The sequence below is a fragment of the Pipistrellus hanaki genome, assembly GCF_964339955.1.
Source record: "Pipistrellus hanaki genome assembly, chromosome: 2".
Taxonomy (NCBI): Eukaryota; Metazoa; Chordata; class Mammalia; order Chiroptera; family Vespertilionidae; genus Pipistrellus; species Pipistrellus hanaki.
The window spans coordinates 64,907,774-64,924,740 of NC_140504.1; the positions used below are offsets into that span (position 1 = coordinate 64,907,774).

Genomic DNA, 16,967 nt, shown 5'->3' on the forward strand with positions numbered 1-16,967 from the left:
GACAAAAGCTCCAGACTGTGCTGAGCCCTAGTTCCAAGTGCACTGAACCCCAGTTCTAGACCAGACTCTGGGGACCCAGGCTCATACGGAGGTATTCTGGGCTGTAAGGCGGAAACTCAGGGGAGTGGTGAAAGGCAGAGCCCCGGAGGCACGCACATTGCATGCAGAGGACAGACTGTTGACTGTGCTGCTGGATTGCCCTAGCGGAAAGGAGACAAAAGCTCTGGACTGCACTGAACAGCACTTCCAACCCCACTTCCAACTGGACTGAAACCCAGTTTTGGGCTGATTGGGGAAGAGACTAGACTGTCTGGTAATGGGCTAAACTCGAGGACACCTTCTTTCAGAGGTGCATGCAGCGAGTAACAAATGACACTGAGGAACACAGACTTAGGAACCTCATAGGGCAGCCCTGAGAGGAAGCCAAGGCTGTAGGCTCCACCTTGAAACTCCACCCCATCCAAGCTGAACACAGAGGCTTTTGAAATTTTCCTAGTCTAGTCAAATAAGGCTGTCTCTCAGCAGAGACACAGCTGATCCTCACAACCAATTGGTCTGGAGGTCAGTTCCTCCCAGTGATACCAACAGCAAGCAAGACTTAACTACAATAAGGCTATACACACAGTCCACAAAGGGGTGCACCAAGAGTGTCCACTTCAGGTAACTGAGAGGATGACCCACTGAACCATATAGGACACCTTGGCATACAAAGCCACCCTACCAACTCAGGGAAGCAGCAGAAATGCTGAGACAAGGAAACAGATTACAAACAAAAGAAATGAAGGACAAAAAGAGACTGGATATAGAGTTCAAAACCACGCTTATAAGGTTTTTCAAGAATTTCCTAGAAAAGGCCGATAAAATAAATGAGACCTATGAGGAGATGAAAAGAGATCAACTAGAAATAATGAATACATTGTCTGAAATAAAAAAAAATATTATATAGAGTCCTAAAAACAGAATGGAAGATCGCAAGAATCAAGTAAAAGATTTGGAACACAAAGAGCCAGAAGACACTCCTCTGCATAAGCAAGAAGACAAGAGAATCCAGAAAGTTGAAGATAATGTAAGAAACCTCTGGGACAACTTCAAGGGAACCAACATCAGAATTATGGGGGTTCCAGAAGAAGAGAGAAAGCAAGATACTGAAAACATATTGGAAGAAATAGTGTCAGAAAACTTCCCCCACCTGGGGAAAGAAATAGACTTACAAATCCAGGAAGTGCACAGAACCCCAAACAAAAGGAATCCAAAGAGGACCACACCAAGACACATCATAATTAAAATTTCAAGCGCAAAAGACCAAGAGAGAATATTAAAAGCAGCAAGAGAAAACAGGTAGTTACCTATAAAGGAGTACCCATACGATTGTTAGCTGATTTTTCAACAGAAACAATGCAGGCCAAACTAGAATGGCAAGAAATATTCAAGGCGATGAATAGCAAGAACCTACAGTCAAAAATAGTCTACCCAGCAAAGCTATCACTCAGAATCGAATGCCAGATAAAGAGCTTCTCAAATAAAAAAAAGCTAAAGGAGTTCATCGCTGCCAAACCAGAATTATATGAATTGCTAAAGGGGGTCCTTTAGGAAGAGGAAGAAAATAAAGATAAAAATGATGAACAACAAATATGTAACTATCAACAAGTGAATCTAAAAACCAAAGAAATTAAAATATCTGATGAACAGTATTAACTGGTGAATATAATAGAATCAGAGTTATGAAAGTGGAGTGGACTGAAAATTCTTGGGGAAAAAGGGAGTGGGGGGTTCGAGAAGAGACTGAACATAAACTGTGCACCTATGGATGAGGTCAATGGGGGGTTTGGAAAGGGCAGAGGGTGGGGTGAGAACCTGGTGGAAGGGAGCAATGGAGGAAATGTTTTTAGGACTCTGTATAATATTTTTTATTTCAGACAATGTATTTTTTATTTCTAGTTGATCCCTTTTCATCTCTTCATAGGTCTCATTTATTTTATTGGCCTTTTCTAGGAAATTCTTGAAAAACCTTATAAGCGTGGTTTTGAACTCTATATCCAGTCGCTTCTTGTCCTCCATTTATTTATTTATTTATTTATTTTTTTGTGATCTGTTTCCTTGCCTCGGCATTTCCACTGCTTCCCTGAGTAGGTACGGTGGCTTTGTGTGCTAAGGTGTCCTATATGGTTCAGTGGGTCAGCCTCCCAGTTATCTGAGGTGGACACTCTTGGTGTACCCCTTTGTGGACTGTGTGTACAGCCTTATTGTAGTTAAGTTCTTGCTTGTTGTTGGTATCACTGGGAGGAACTGACCTCCAGGCCAATTGGTTGTGAGGATCAGCTGTGTCTATGCCGGGAGACAGCCTTATTCGACTAGACTTGGAAAATTGCTAAAGCCTCTGTGCTCAGCTTGGATGGTGGCCAGTTTCTCTCCCCACACCCCTTTAGCAGAAAATTATCTCTTTTTCTTATTTTAATCTTTAAATAGATTTTTTTTTTTTTTTTTTTGGTGCTGCAGCTCACAATTTTTAAGGCCTAGACTCTGGAGGAAATTTTTTTGTACTAAGTGTTTAAAATTCAGAATGTATTTTCAGAACATTTTAATTTGGAGTAGCCACATTTCAGATAATCAGCAGATATGTGTTTCTAGTACCATATTTATTAATCAGCATAGATCTAGACTATAAGTCCCAAGAAGACAGAAACTTTGTCTGTTTTGTTCACTGCTTTGCACCCAGCCTGGCACATAGTATGAACTCAAAATATATATATTGAACAGTTTAAGAATATGCACAGCTTAGCACCATACTCAACAGTGAAAATCTAAAAGTTGTTTCTCTAAGGTAAAGAACAATCTTGCCAGTTTTAAACAACAAAGTACTGGAATTCCTAGCCAGAGCAATTATGCAAGAGAAAGAAATACAAAATACAAATACAAATCAGAAAGGAAGAAGTAAAATTTTCCCTGTTTGCAGATGACATTATCTGAATATAGAAAACATTAGGTACTTCCCAAAAAAAAACTCTTATAACTAATAAACAAATTCACTAAAGTTATAGGATACAAAATAAGCAAAAAGTTATTTGCATTTCTACACAATAACAAACAACCTAAAAATTAGTAATAATAGCATTTATAATATCAACTAATAATTAGGGATAATATAATTTATAATAGCATCCAAAAGAATAAAGTAATTTTTAAAAATGAACTAAGATGTGGAAGAATTGTACACTGAAAATGACAAAATAGTAAGAAAAGATATAAAGAAATGGAAAGACATCAATGTTTATGGACCAGACAATTTTATATATAAATGACTTAGATATTTTTTGTTTACCTACATTTTCTTTTCTTTTTTGTTAATCCTTACCTGAGTATACTTTTCCAGTGATTTTTTTTTTAATTTTAGAGAGAATGAAAAGGAGGTGTAGGACAGAGAGAGAGAGAGAGAGAGAGAGAGAGAGAGAGAGAGAGAGAGAGACATCGATGTGAAAAAGACAAATCAATTGGTTACCTCCTGCTCATGCCTCCCGCCCCCTGATGTGGGCCGGAGATTGAGCCTACAGCCCAGGTACATGCTCTTGACTGGAATCAAGACAGTCTCTTCAATAAATGGTATTAGGAAAATTGAACAGATGTATGCAAAGAATGAAACTAGATCACCAATTTACACCATACATAAGAATAAACTCAAAATAAATAAAAGACTTAAATGTAAATCATGAAACCATACAAATCCTAGAAGAAACCATAGGCAGCTAAATATCAGATATCTCACGTATCTGGATTTTCACTGATATAATACCTAGGGCAAAATAAATAAAGGAAAAAATAAACAAATGGGACTATATCAAACTGAAAGCATCTGCACAGAAAAAGAAACCAGCTTGAAAATGAAAAGGGAACCCACTGTATGGGAGAGCATATTTGCCAATGATACATCTGATAAGGGATTAATTTCCAAAATATATAAAGTACTTCTACAACTCAACAAAAGGAAGACAAACAATCCAATTTTTAAAAATGGGCAGAAGATCTGAATAAACATTTCTCTAAACAGGACATAGAAATGGCCAAAAGATATATGAAATAATACTCAATGTCAATAATCATCAAAGAGATCCAAATTAAAACACCTCACACTTGTCAGAATAAATCAACAAACAACACATGCTCGCGAGGATGTGGAGAAAAGGGGGGTTTAAATGCTTGTCTATAAGAGTGAGAGAAGGAAGGGACTAAGGAGATGTAGTTGACTTTCTAGGCAGTGCCAAGAACTTGTATGAGAAACTACATGTCACAAATTTAAAGTGAAATCTCCTTTCTGGCTTTGAGCAGCACCAAGGTGGTTGGCAATAGTAACTGGATTATGAAAGGTAGCAAAAAGGGAGCCAAGAAAAAAGTAGTTGATCCATTTTCTAAGAAAGATTGGCAAGATGTGGAAGCACCAGCTATGTTCAATATACAAAATATTGGAAAAACACTAGTCATGAGGACTCCAGGAGACAAAATCATATCTGATGATTTTGCTAATGTTTTTGCAGTGAGCTTAGCTGATCTGCAGAATGATGAAGTTGAATTTAGAAAATTTAAGCTAATTGCTGAGGATATTCAGGGTATAAACTGACTGACTAATTTCTATGTCATGAATTTTATCTGTGACAAAATGTGCTTCATGGTTTAAAAAACAAAACAAAACAAAAAAGGCAGACCATAACTGAAGCTCAAGTTGATGTCAAGACTACCAATGTTTACTTGCTTTATCTATTCTGTGTTGATTTCACTAAAATATTTCAACCATCAATTCAGAAAACCTCTTATATTCAGCATCAACAGGCTCACCAAATCTGGAAGAAGGTAATGGAAATCATGACCTGAGAAGTGAAAACAAATAAATGACTTGAGAGAAGTGACCAATAGGTTGATTCCAGGTAGCATTGGAAAACATATTTAAAAAATTTGTCAATGTATTTATATGCTCCATGCTGTCTTTGTTAGAGAAGTCAAAGTGCTGAAGAAGCCCAAGTCTGAGTTGGGAAAACTCATGGAGTTTCATGGTGAAGGTAGCAGTTCTGGAAAAGCAACTGGGGATGAGATAGGTGCTAAAGTTGAATGAGCTGATGGGCATGAGCCCCCAGTCCATGAATCTGTTTAAAATTCTGACTTTTAATGATGACAAATAAAAAATCCTGTTTGTGAAAAATAAACAAATAAACAAACAAAAAAACAAATACATAAATAAAGTGAGATCTATCAACACAGTTGTGTGTTTGGGTTCCCAATCATCATAGAGGTACAAGTGTGGAGTAAGCAGAAAGTTGGATTGATCAGAATTAGAGATTTTTCTCAGATGAGTAGACTGGGCAAGCATGTGAGGAGGAACCAAGGAAAGGTTACAGTGATGAATCATGACCTCTAAGCTAAATAAAGAGGGAAGGAAGGACCTGCATGGAGGGAGGGCAGTGTACAATGGTAGGCATACCAAATCTTTTTGATCCTTAGACATCTAAATCCAGCAATACAAAATAGACAATCAAACCACACGAGACTCATTGAAATATCCTTCACATGAATTTACGTGATAATATTAAAAATTATGAATAAGAATACCTTTATATAGTCTTTATTATAGAAGACAATTGAATGTGTTATTGCTGAGGAAAAAAAAAGAGCAGTAGTCTTTTCATGACTAAATGTTTCAATGCTTAAAAATATCCCAGTCAATATTTAATCAAGTTGCCATGCTCATTTGACAGATGGTGTGATATAAGTGTTATTCTATAGAATGAAGAATTAATAAACCCCTGTCAAGGAAACATGGGAATTTGAAAATTATCTATCTATCTATCTATCTATCTATCTATCCCCTCTGATAATAAAAATCATAAACAGAAGAAATTAAATATATTGAGGATAAGTCACTAGAAATATCCTTGTGTTAGAAAAGAGCTTATACAGAATGCAGAAGACTTCTGTGGCTGAAATCTTGAATACAATAAAAATATTTCATACATAGTAGACATAAAGTATGTTTTTCAAGGAATTAAATGAATAAGTAAATAAATAATGATTAGTAACCTCTCCAAAATGACATTTGTATGTCATACTAAAATCTTTCCCATTTACCTTCCCCTGTAGATTCAATTTCTGCATGGTAATTGGCGATGGTAGAATGGCTGTTCATATACCACAATTACCCAGCATGGCAATGCTTGCAGTCCACTAGACTGACAATCTTCTTTCACACCATGTGCTTTTGCAAATATGCTTCTTTCAGTTTGAAAATTGTTTGAAACAAACCTCCTATAGTCATCCCCATGACCTCTCACCCACAACCTTCTATCCATCTAGAAATTCCTTTTTTTCAGCGGCAATTCAAGCATCATCTCTTTTGGGAAGCCTTTCCAACTCTGCCTTAGTCTGCTTTAGCCTCAATCTTTGTACCTCTTCAGATTTACTGGGACTCCTCTACTTGGCAGGCCTCAGTCACTTCCCCTTCCTCAGTGGAGAGTCCTTCCTCTACTATTGCCACAACTTCTAACCCCGCCATCTTTTTCCATCTTGTCCAGATGAGGGCTGGGCTCTGGCATGCCTCTGGCACACCTACCTGTAAAAACCCTGGTGCCCAGGCCTGACCCACTGTGCCCATGAGTTTCAGCTGCCCTGCCCACTCTCAGAGTCAGATAAAGCACCATGCAGTGAGGTCTGGGTTCTGACACCCCAAGTCTTGTGGCCAGGTCATATAATCTAGAAATTTAAGAGGATTTCTTTTATTATTTATTTAAATTTATTTATAGTATATTATCCTTTAAAATATTTTAAAAAATTAAAGCATTTTAAAATTTAATTTTAATTTTAATATAATTTCATTGATTTTTATAGAGAAAAGAAGGAAGAGGAAGAGGGAGAAACAATGATATGAGAGAGAAGCATCAATCAGTTGCCTCCCATACTGGGAATTGAACCCACAACCCAGGCATGTGACATGACGAGGAAACAAACTGGTGACCTTTCAATGTGCAGGATGATGCTCAACCAACTGAGCCACACCAGCCAGGTCATACTCCTTTTACAATATGAACTTTGACCAGTGACAGCCAGGAAGACTTCCATCTCTTCCTTCTGGTGCCACAACCTCATTTAGACACTTCTAAAGCACAGAGGAGGCTTCTATACAGCTATTTGTAGATGTCTAGCATGACAATGACATCAACTGAGTTTTATTATAAATGTATCATTTTTGTTTTCTATTTTTTCTTTTCTGTATGCTCAATATCGTGTTAACAAAGGACGATTGGCCCAGGTTCTGATTTTTATGACAGTGTTTATCCTCCAAAGTCTCATAACAAAAAAAGGCATTTCCTAACTTCCAATAACCTGTATTGTGATGGTGGTTTACTTTTAGAGAAATTCTTAAAAGCAGAGACTTTCTTTCCCCTAAATAGTCTCATTACCTAGCACCATGTTTGGAATATTGTAGGTGATTTAGTAAATAATTGTTAATTAATTAATGGCTTTAATATCAAACTAAGTATAATATTTAAAAGAATAAATTCTCTTAGACATTTTTGTTTTAACTCCTTATTTATAGAGGTACAAACCTGAGGCCAAGAGAAATCAAGAGACTTTTTCAAGGTCATGTGTAGTTGAGTAGCATGACTAGAACCCACATATTGGTTTCTTGATCATGCAGCACTATTCTCTTATTTGAAATTGATTTCTTTCATTTATGTGAGAGCAAAACTATACCAGGACCAATCTGAGAATCCTATGTTTCTCCAAACCATTTTAAGCCCCTAGATTAAAATATTAAATCGGTTAACATTAAGAATCATTGCTTTTGTCCCCACTCTCCTGTAAAGTTTCTGTTTATTTTTTTCCTGGATGTCTCCAGATGGCATCTCACATGTATTTGCAAACTCAATCCCACCAGCTCCCATGTGTCACTTGTCATTTCTTTCCTTTTCATTTTTAGTGTTTAGCGTGATGTCCACAGCAAGGCTTAGCATGCCTGCAGAGAGTTTCAAGTGGCTCCTCCTGCTACTGCATATGCCACCAGCACTGACAGCTAATGCCCATCGAGGGCCCTGATTTCTTCCTCAGGACACCTGTACTCCAGTCAACTCATTTCTCAAGAGCCAATGTGTGGAATCATGCTCCTATTAGTAATTTGATTTGGGAAAAGTCTTCTGCACCTCCTCAACTATAACACCATATTCTGGATATTGGAGAAAAGAGTATTGCTGTATTGGAGTAAAGCAAAATCACTTGTTTATTCAATCTTTTTTTAAAAAAACAAAAACATATTTTTATTTATGTCAGAGAGGATGGGAGTGGGGGGGAGAGATAGAAACATTAATAATGAGAGAAAACCAAGATGGCTGCATAGGTAAACGCCTAACTGCAGCCTCACACAACCATTTCAAAAAATACAACTAAAATATAAAGTGGACATTATCCAGAACTACAGGAAAGTTGACTGACTGGAAATTCTACAACTAGAAGGAAAGAGAAAACCAGAAGGAAAATCAGAGGAACTATAAAAGCCTAAGGTACGGAGATACTATGCACACGTGGGGAGAGGACGAAGCCGGAGAGGAAGGGCAGCTGAGTGCCTGGTTGGTGTTCCCAAGTGGGAAGGAGATAAAAACTCTGGACTGTGCTGAACCTCAGTTCCGACTGCATTGAACCCCAGTTCTGGGTGAGACCCTGGGGTTCCAGGCTCATACAGAGGGATTCTAGGCTGTAAGGTGGAAACTCAGGAAAGCGGCAAAAGGCAGAGCCCGAGAGTCGCGCACATTGCACGCAGAGGAGGGACTGTTGATTGTGCCACTAGATTGCCCTAGAGGGAAGGAGACAAAAGCTCTGGACTGTGCTGAGCCCTAGCTCCAACTGCACTAAACCCCAGTTCTAGAGCAGACCCTGGGGACCCAAGCTCAGATGGAGGTATTCTGGGCTGTAAGGCAGAAACTCAGGGGAGCAGCAAAAGGCAGAGCCCTGGAGTCGCACACATTGCATGCAGAGGACTGACTGTTGACTGTGCAGCTGGATTGCCCTAGTGGGAAGAAGACAAAAGCTCCGGACTGCACTGAACCTCACTTCCAACTGCACTGAACCCCAGTTCCAGGCTCATTGGGGGAGAGATTAGACTATCCAGTAGTGGGCAAAACTTGAGGGCACCTTTCTGTCAGAGTTGCTTGCAGCAAGTAACAAAGGACACTGAGGAACACTGAGACTCAGGAAGCCAAGGCTGTAGGCTCCACCCTGAAACTCTGCGCCATCCAAGCTGAGCACAGAGGCTTTTGAATAAGGCTGTCTCCCTGCATAGACACAGCTGATCCTCACAGTCAATTGGCCTGGAGGTCACTTCCTCCCAGTAAAACCAACAACAATTAAGACTTAACTACAAAAGACTATACACACAGTCCACAAAGGGGTGCACCAAGAGTTTCCACCTCAGATAACTGGGAGGCTGACCCACTGAATGATATAGGACACCTTAACACTCAAAGCCACCCTACCAACTCAGGGAAGCAGCGAAAATGCCAAGACAAGGAAACAGTCACAAACAAAAGAAATGGAGGACAAAAAGAGACTGGATATAGAGTTCAAAACCACGCTTATAAGGTTTTTCAAGAATTTTCTAGAAAAGGCCGATAAAATAAATGAGACCTATGAGGATATGAAAAGGGATCAACTAGAAATAAAGAATGCATTGTCTGAAATAAAAAATATTATACAGAGTCCTAAAAACAGAATGGAAGATCGCAAGAATCAAGTAAAAGATTTGGAACACAAAGAGCCAGAGGACACTCCTCCACAGAAGCAAGAAGACAAGAGAATCCAGAAAGTTGAAGACAGTGTAAGAAACCTCTGGTACTACTTTAAGCGAACCAACATCAAAATTATGGGGGTCCCAGAAGATGAGAGAGAGCAAGATATCGAAAACATATTGAAAGAAATAGTGACAGAAAACTTCCCCCACCTGGTGAAAGAAATAGACTTACAAGTCCAGGAAGTGCATAGAACCCCAAACAAAAGGAATCCAAAGAGGACCACACCAAGACACATCATAATTAAAATTCCAAGAGCAAAAGACAAAGAGAGAATATTAAAAGCAGCAAGAGAAAAGCAAGTAGTTACCTATAAAGGAGCACCCATACAATTGTTAGCTGATTTCTCAACAGAAACCATGCAGATGGGGGTGAATAGCAAGAACCCACAGCCAAAAATAGTATACCAAGCAAAGCTATCACTCAGAATCAAAGGCCAGATAAAGAGCTTCACAAATAATAAAAAGCTAAAGGAGTTCATCACCGCCAAACCAGAATTATATGAATTGCTGAAGGGGGTTCTTTAGGAAGAGGAAGAAGATAAAGATAAAAATTATGATCAACAAATATGTAACTATAAATAAGTGAATCTAAAAACCAAGGGAATTAAAAAACCTGATGAACAATATTAACTGTTGAATATAATAGAATCAGAGGTATGGAAGGGGAGTGGACTGATGATTCTCGGGGGAAAGAGGAGTGGGGGTGGATGTGGGAAGAGACTGAACATAAACTGTGCACCTATGGATGAGGACAATGTGGGGTGGGGAAAGGGCAGAGGGTTGGGTGAGAACCTGGTGGAGGGGAAAAAAATGAGGAACTTTTGTAACAATATGAACAATAAAGATTTATTTAATAAAAAAAGAAACATTAATAATGAAAGAATTATGAATCAGCTGCTTCCTGCATGGCCCATACTGGGGATTAAGCCCACAACCCAGGCATGTGCCCTGACCAGGAATTGAACCTCCTATTTCATAAGTGGATGCTCAAACTATGAAAAACACTGTTCAGGATGTTTATTCATTCTTAGTCACAGCTTAAATCTCAGATATGAGTTTCCAGCATTGGTTCAAGGCAACTGGACAATCTGACCAAGAGTCATCATTATGAACTAGAGAAGCATTCCAAGTACCTACCCCACCACAATGTGTTCTCCTAAATACCCAATGTCCTAGTATAGTGGTTGGCAAACTCATTAGTCAACAGAGCCAGATATCAACAGTACAACGATTGAAATTTCATTTGAGAGCTGAAAACTGACTTCTGCATGAGGGCCACGAAGTTTCGATCACACGGTATGTGCACACCCCCACGTGGTATTTTGTGGAAGAGCCACATTCAAGGGGCCAAAGAGCCACATGTGGTTCACAAGCCGCAGTTTGCTGACTACTGTCCTAGTACAAGGGTCAGCACATGGCCTGTTTTTCTTTGACCATTGAGCTAAGAATGATTTTTACACTTTTAAAAGGTTGAAAACACACACACCTCAGAGAAGTGTATGCTACGGAAACCCACGTGACACACAAAGCCTAAAATATTTATTCTTTGTTCCTTACAGAAAGAGTGTGTACTCTTGTCTTCGAGGGAAAACCAAATGCAATATTAGAAATGGGAAATACAGCAATGCACAATATGAACTATGTAATTGTAAACTATAAATCAGTCCCATTTGTTCCACAACTATATTAAAATCCTGCATTTTTCATCTTGATGGGAACCAAAAGCATAGAAAAATGAGTCTCATCTGATTATGGTTTGTCCCTGACCCACCAGATGATGGCTCTGCCTCCAGGTGTTATGACCTTGTGCAGCTTGTGCTCTTAGTGCCCAACCTGGCATTTGAGGGAGACTCCATCCTCTCTCATACCATCCTGTTATTCTTGAACCAAAGCTAGCACTTTGTGTAGGTCTTCCCTTAGGATGAGGAACCCCCTCCTCCCAGAAGAGAGGTCCTCAAGCTTTTCTGCAGATATAATTTGGGGGATCTTGGGCCACGGGTTCTTCAGCTGTGCCAAGAGAGGAATGAATCTAAAGTCAAACACAGTTAAGACTCAAACTGCATCCCCCACTCTTGATTTGGTTTAGAGTAGGTATAAATATTTGCCTCCACTTTGCTACAATTTTTTTTTCCAACCCTGACCTAAATGTAAAATTTAATAAAAATTTATTGGAAATAGAGGATGGTTATATTTCATTTATATTTCCTTTACCTTTGAAATTTAAATTTTCTGCCCTTTTTGGTTGATTGTTTGCTAGCTCATCATTGATAGATAAAGGTTCCATATGCCAAGAAACATTCTAGGGTGCCAGAAATAAGAAAAATAAAATCCTGGCCATGTGTTATTGGTTTATTTGCTCATTTGAGCTTACCACTCCATGTCTGTTTTCCAAGTGTCAATTATCAATAAAAATAGCCACTAAGTAATGTCTTGTTTTAGGCTTAGGAGAAGAAATGGTTCAACATTAATACAATGAACACCTCTTAGCTTATTAATGTTAGATGACAACAATGCCACACACGGGTTTAATTTTACACATATGTTTATTTTTTCTTTTTGCTTTTTTATAAGTGGATGGAGATGAAGAGTTTCCATAAAAAGTGGCACCAGTCTGTTGCTAGAAAATTCCTTGCCCCTCTTCGGTGTGATATTTACTAGTAATTAGCCAATTTCTTCTCTGACCCTCAATTTCTTTTCTAGCAAAACCTCTTTATCCCTTTTGGAAGACATTTGAGTAGAACATGATATCACGTCTATACTTTTGTGTTTCTTAGAAGAGAGGTTCTTTGTAGCTTTTTTAGATTTTTTTTTTAAAGGACTGGTTGATTCACATGAGATGGTACTGGAGCTGACACAGACTGGGAAGGTGGACCTGCCTGGGTGGTTGGGTGATGATCACACACAACCCAAAGCCGTGGATTCTTTGCTTTTAGGCTCAGACATCTCTTTAGTTGTTCTTTAACCGTGACCCCATCTTAAATCCTAGGTGAACGAGGAGGTTGGATTTGATAGAACTTTAATACTGTACATTTGGAATAAAAACATCTCACGACAGTAGCTGTATCTTTCAACTTTCTGGAGACCTACTTTTTGCTCTTCTCCTTCTTGTCTTCTTGTGGAGCCATTCTTATTTAAGTACAATAGGACCTTAATCAAACAAAAAGGTATCAAATTGATAGGATGTTTTTAAAAAATAAGCAAGCAAACAAAAACAATAGTAGATGTTTTCTTAGATTAACCAGTGTTTATGTTTATTGTGTAAACTATCTCACCTAATGTTCATGGCCCAGGGAGTAATCGCTGTTCTCCGCTCTCCTGCTATACTCTCTACAGGTGAGTTGTATGTTCACCAAGATTGTGTTGTATGAAACTAGTTGTATTTGTTATTTCAATGATCAAACTTAGCCAGTTTTTGCAAAAAACGTATTAAAATATAAGTTATTGAGAGAAAATTATTTTTCCTGATAAAATCTATGAATATTCAGGAAAGGAATATAAAAATAAACCTCAACAATAATTACTGGTTGATTAGATGTGGGCAAGTAGCTATAAAAAAATGGGGTGAAGTAATAAAAATCTGAAATAATTTTGTACTCAATTATCTGAAAAAAAAAAAACAAAAAGCTTCAAGTTCTTGTTCCATTAAAAAACAACACTAAAAGTTAAAACTGCAGATTTGAGCTATATTTACACTGAAAAAATTAAAAATAGTACAGAACTCCACTGGACAGAACAATAATAAAAGGAAACACAAGTAAAGAAATAAGAGGTAAATCAGTAGGTATAGTTACAATAATGTAGTTGAATCTTAAAAATATGATGCTGAAGCCAGGTCGGGAGTGGCCAGGCCCGGAATGGTTGGGCCCAGAGCAGCCGGGTCGGGAGCAGCCAGGCCCGGATCAGCAGCAACCAAGCCTGGAGCAGCGAGGTCGGGAGCTGCAAGGCCCGGAGCGGCCAGGCCCGGAGCAGCAGCTGCCAGGTAGGGAATGGCCAGGCCCGAAGCGGCCGGGCCCGGAGCAGCTGGGCCCAGAGCAGCCGGGTCGGGAGCAGCCAGGCCCGGAGCAGCAGCTGCCAGGCCGGGAGCGGCAGTGGCCAGACCCAGAGCAGCTGGTTGTGGAACGGACCAGAGCAACAGAGGCCAGGCCCAGAGCAGCCAGGTCCGGAACAGCTTGCTCCTCGCCTGCCCCCGCCCCAAGGCTGCCTCTCAGACATGGCTGGAAACTTTTGAGGGAACTTGAGGGTCTGCTGAATCAAGTGATGAAGGCTTAGATCTGGATGTGTTGAGTTATTATAGCACTGGAGTGTTGATCTGTGAGTGCCTTGTGTGGGGCCTGGATGGGGTTGGTTGATCTATTTGGAAATGTCCTTTGTGTGAAGTGTATCCTTGGGCATGTGGAGGTATTATTATATGAGAAAATGCTAAGTAACCGATTTACTATCTGAAAAATTTAAAGTTCTGAAAGTTTAAGGTTTCTTGCCAAAAAGAGGTTTTAAAGCTAACACCTTAATTTTAATGGAGAAAGGGGAAGACAAGCCCTTCCCACCCAGAACAGGTAATCCAATTCCAACCAGCAGCTATCTTTAAACAATGTGTCCATTTATACTTGAATGGCTACACTTTTTGATAGCCCAAGGGCAAGTTTACATGTAAACAAGTTTGCTTCTCAATTCCCAGGGCAGGAAAAAAAACAAGGTTTAAAATTATTAGATTTTAAAATTTATTCTTAGAAGTGTAAAAGTTTATTAATTAAAAAAACACACAACAACAACAACAAAAAAAGGAGATTGAAAAACCTGATGAACAATATTAGCTGTTGATTGTAGTAGGGTCGGCGATATGGGAGGGGAGTGGACTGACTGTTCTAGGGGAAAGGGGGAGTGGTGGATGCGGGAAGACACTGAACATAAACTGTGCACCTATGGATGAGGACAATGGCTGGTGGGGAGGGGGCGGAGGGTGGGGTGGGAACCTGGTGGAGGGGGGAAGAAATGAGGAACCTTTGTAATAATATGAACAATAAAGATTGATTTAAAAATATATATATATGATGCTGAGCCCTGACTGGTATGGCTCAGTTGGTTGAGCATTGTCCCAAGCACAGAAAAGCTGCAGGTTTGATTCCTGGTCAGGGCACAGACCTAGGCTGTGGATTTGATCCCCAGTCAATGTGCATATGAGAGGCAACTGATCAATGTTTTTCTCTCACAACAATGTCTCTCTCTCTCTCTCTCTCTCTCTCAAAAAATTTTTAAAAAGTATCTTTAAAAATATGCTGTAGAATTAAAAAGGAAATTGAATAAGAATTATAATATAATATCCTATGAATAGTTTTTCTATTCATATGTATAATCCTATATAATAAAGAGGTAATATGCAAATTGACCATCACTCCAGCACACAAAATGGCCACCCCCATGTGGACACAAGATGGCAGCCACAAGATGGCCAGCAAGGGAGGGCAGTTGTGGGCGGTCAAGGCCTTCAGGGGAGGGCAGTTGGGAGGACCAGGCCTACAAGGAAGGGCAGTTGGGGGTGATCAAGGCCTGCAGGGGAGAGCAGTTGGGGGCAACTAGACCTGCAGGGGAGGGCAATTTGGGGCAACCAAGCCAGCAGGGGAGGGCAGTTGGGGGTAAGCAGGCCAGCAGGGAAGAGAAGTTGGGGGGCAACCAGGCCTTCAGGTGGAGGTTGTTGGGGGCAACCTGGCCAGCAGGGGGGCAGTTAAAATAAAATAAAAATACACATTTATAAGAACTCAAAAATATATGCATTAAGCATACAAGGTATCACTACCTTTGGAGAAGGAAAGAGTTAGGAATGGGAAAAGGAAGAAGAGACTATAAATATAAAAATAAACAAGAGAGAACTCTTATATTGGAAAATAATGTTGGTGTTCATGAACTGAGAAGTATGATTAATTCATCACTCTAAAAAAAAAAAAAAAAAAAAAAAACCCTCACCCAAGGATATTTTTCTATTGATTTTTAAAGAGAGTGGAAGAGAGAGGGAAGGACACAGAAGAGTCTGCAAACAAGGTACCTGCCCTTTACTGGAATTGAACTAGGAATTGAACCCAGGACACCTTCGGTCTGCAGGCTAATGCTCTATCCACTGAGTAAAACCGGCTAGGGCTAATTCATCCCTCTTTAACATATGTTCCTCGCCCCCAAACCAAGAAAACAAGAGAGGCTAAGAGAGCATTCAAGGGAGGACAACAGAATTTTACAATTGGAAAAGCAGGAGGATCAGGTGGTAATTATTTTAACTGATCAGAGAAATTTGAAACATCAGTGCCTTCAATGGGGGAAACTAACAATAAGCAAGCTGATTCACTCTATAAAAGCTCAGCAGACTTAGCATGGCGATACCAGGTATGTCTGGAGGCAGGGATGCAGATACAATTAGAAATGGGATTGACTGCAAGTCTTTTCAAGAAACAGTGAAACCTTGGATTCTTTCCTCCAAAGTCCAAACTATGTAGTCGGGCACCTTCCCTCTGTCACTGTCAGGGAAGCTGAGACTTACTTTCTTGAATGGAAGATCAGATCACAGTTAATAAGAGAGGGAAAAAGGCCATCTGAAATTGGTACACTGGTAATATACTAGGTGTATTGGTTAATAATGAGAATTTTGAAATCAAAGGAAACATGATAATTTCAAGAGAAACATCAAAAATGCTTTATTCAAAATAATGTCTATTGCTAGCTACACATTTCCCTATCTTTCAGGCAATTTGTGAATACCATCCCAATAAAACTTTTCTTGTTTTGAGGCAGACCATTCAGAGACCTAATTTTCCACTTCTCCATATGTTTTAAAGTGCTTCTCAAAAAGTGTGTGTGCCATTGATAGGAACAAGTGGTAATGTGAAGGAGCAAGGTTGGTGAATACAGTGGGTGGGTTAATATATACTTCCCAGGCAAGATCTTTTAATGTGTCTTTAACTTAGTTGTTAGAATGAAGCCTCCTCTGGTTCCCCCAAAATGCCTTCCAAATTCAATTTCTTCTCTAGCCTCTTTTGAAGTGTGTGATGATGCATCATCATGAAGCAAATTTACTTTGCCGTGTCTTCTGGCCCATTCTGGTCATTTTATGATCAAAGTGTGGTTCAAGTAGATTATTTGTTGTTTTTAGTAACCAGTATTAATTGTT

General features: G+C 39.4%; 1 pseudogene across 1 annotated transcript; it reads left to right on the plus strand.

Moving 5' to 3' along the window:
- Positions 1–4,351: 4,351 nt before the first annotated feature.
- On the plus strand, positions 4,352–5,137 carry LOC311617544 (small ribosomal subunit protein eS1-like; annotated as a pseudogene). Its single transcript has one exon. The product of its transcript is annotated as a small ribosomal subunit protein eS1-like (transcript).
- The last annotated feature ends 11,830 nt before the right edge of the window (positions 5,138–16,967 follow it).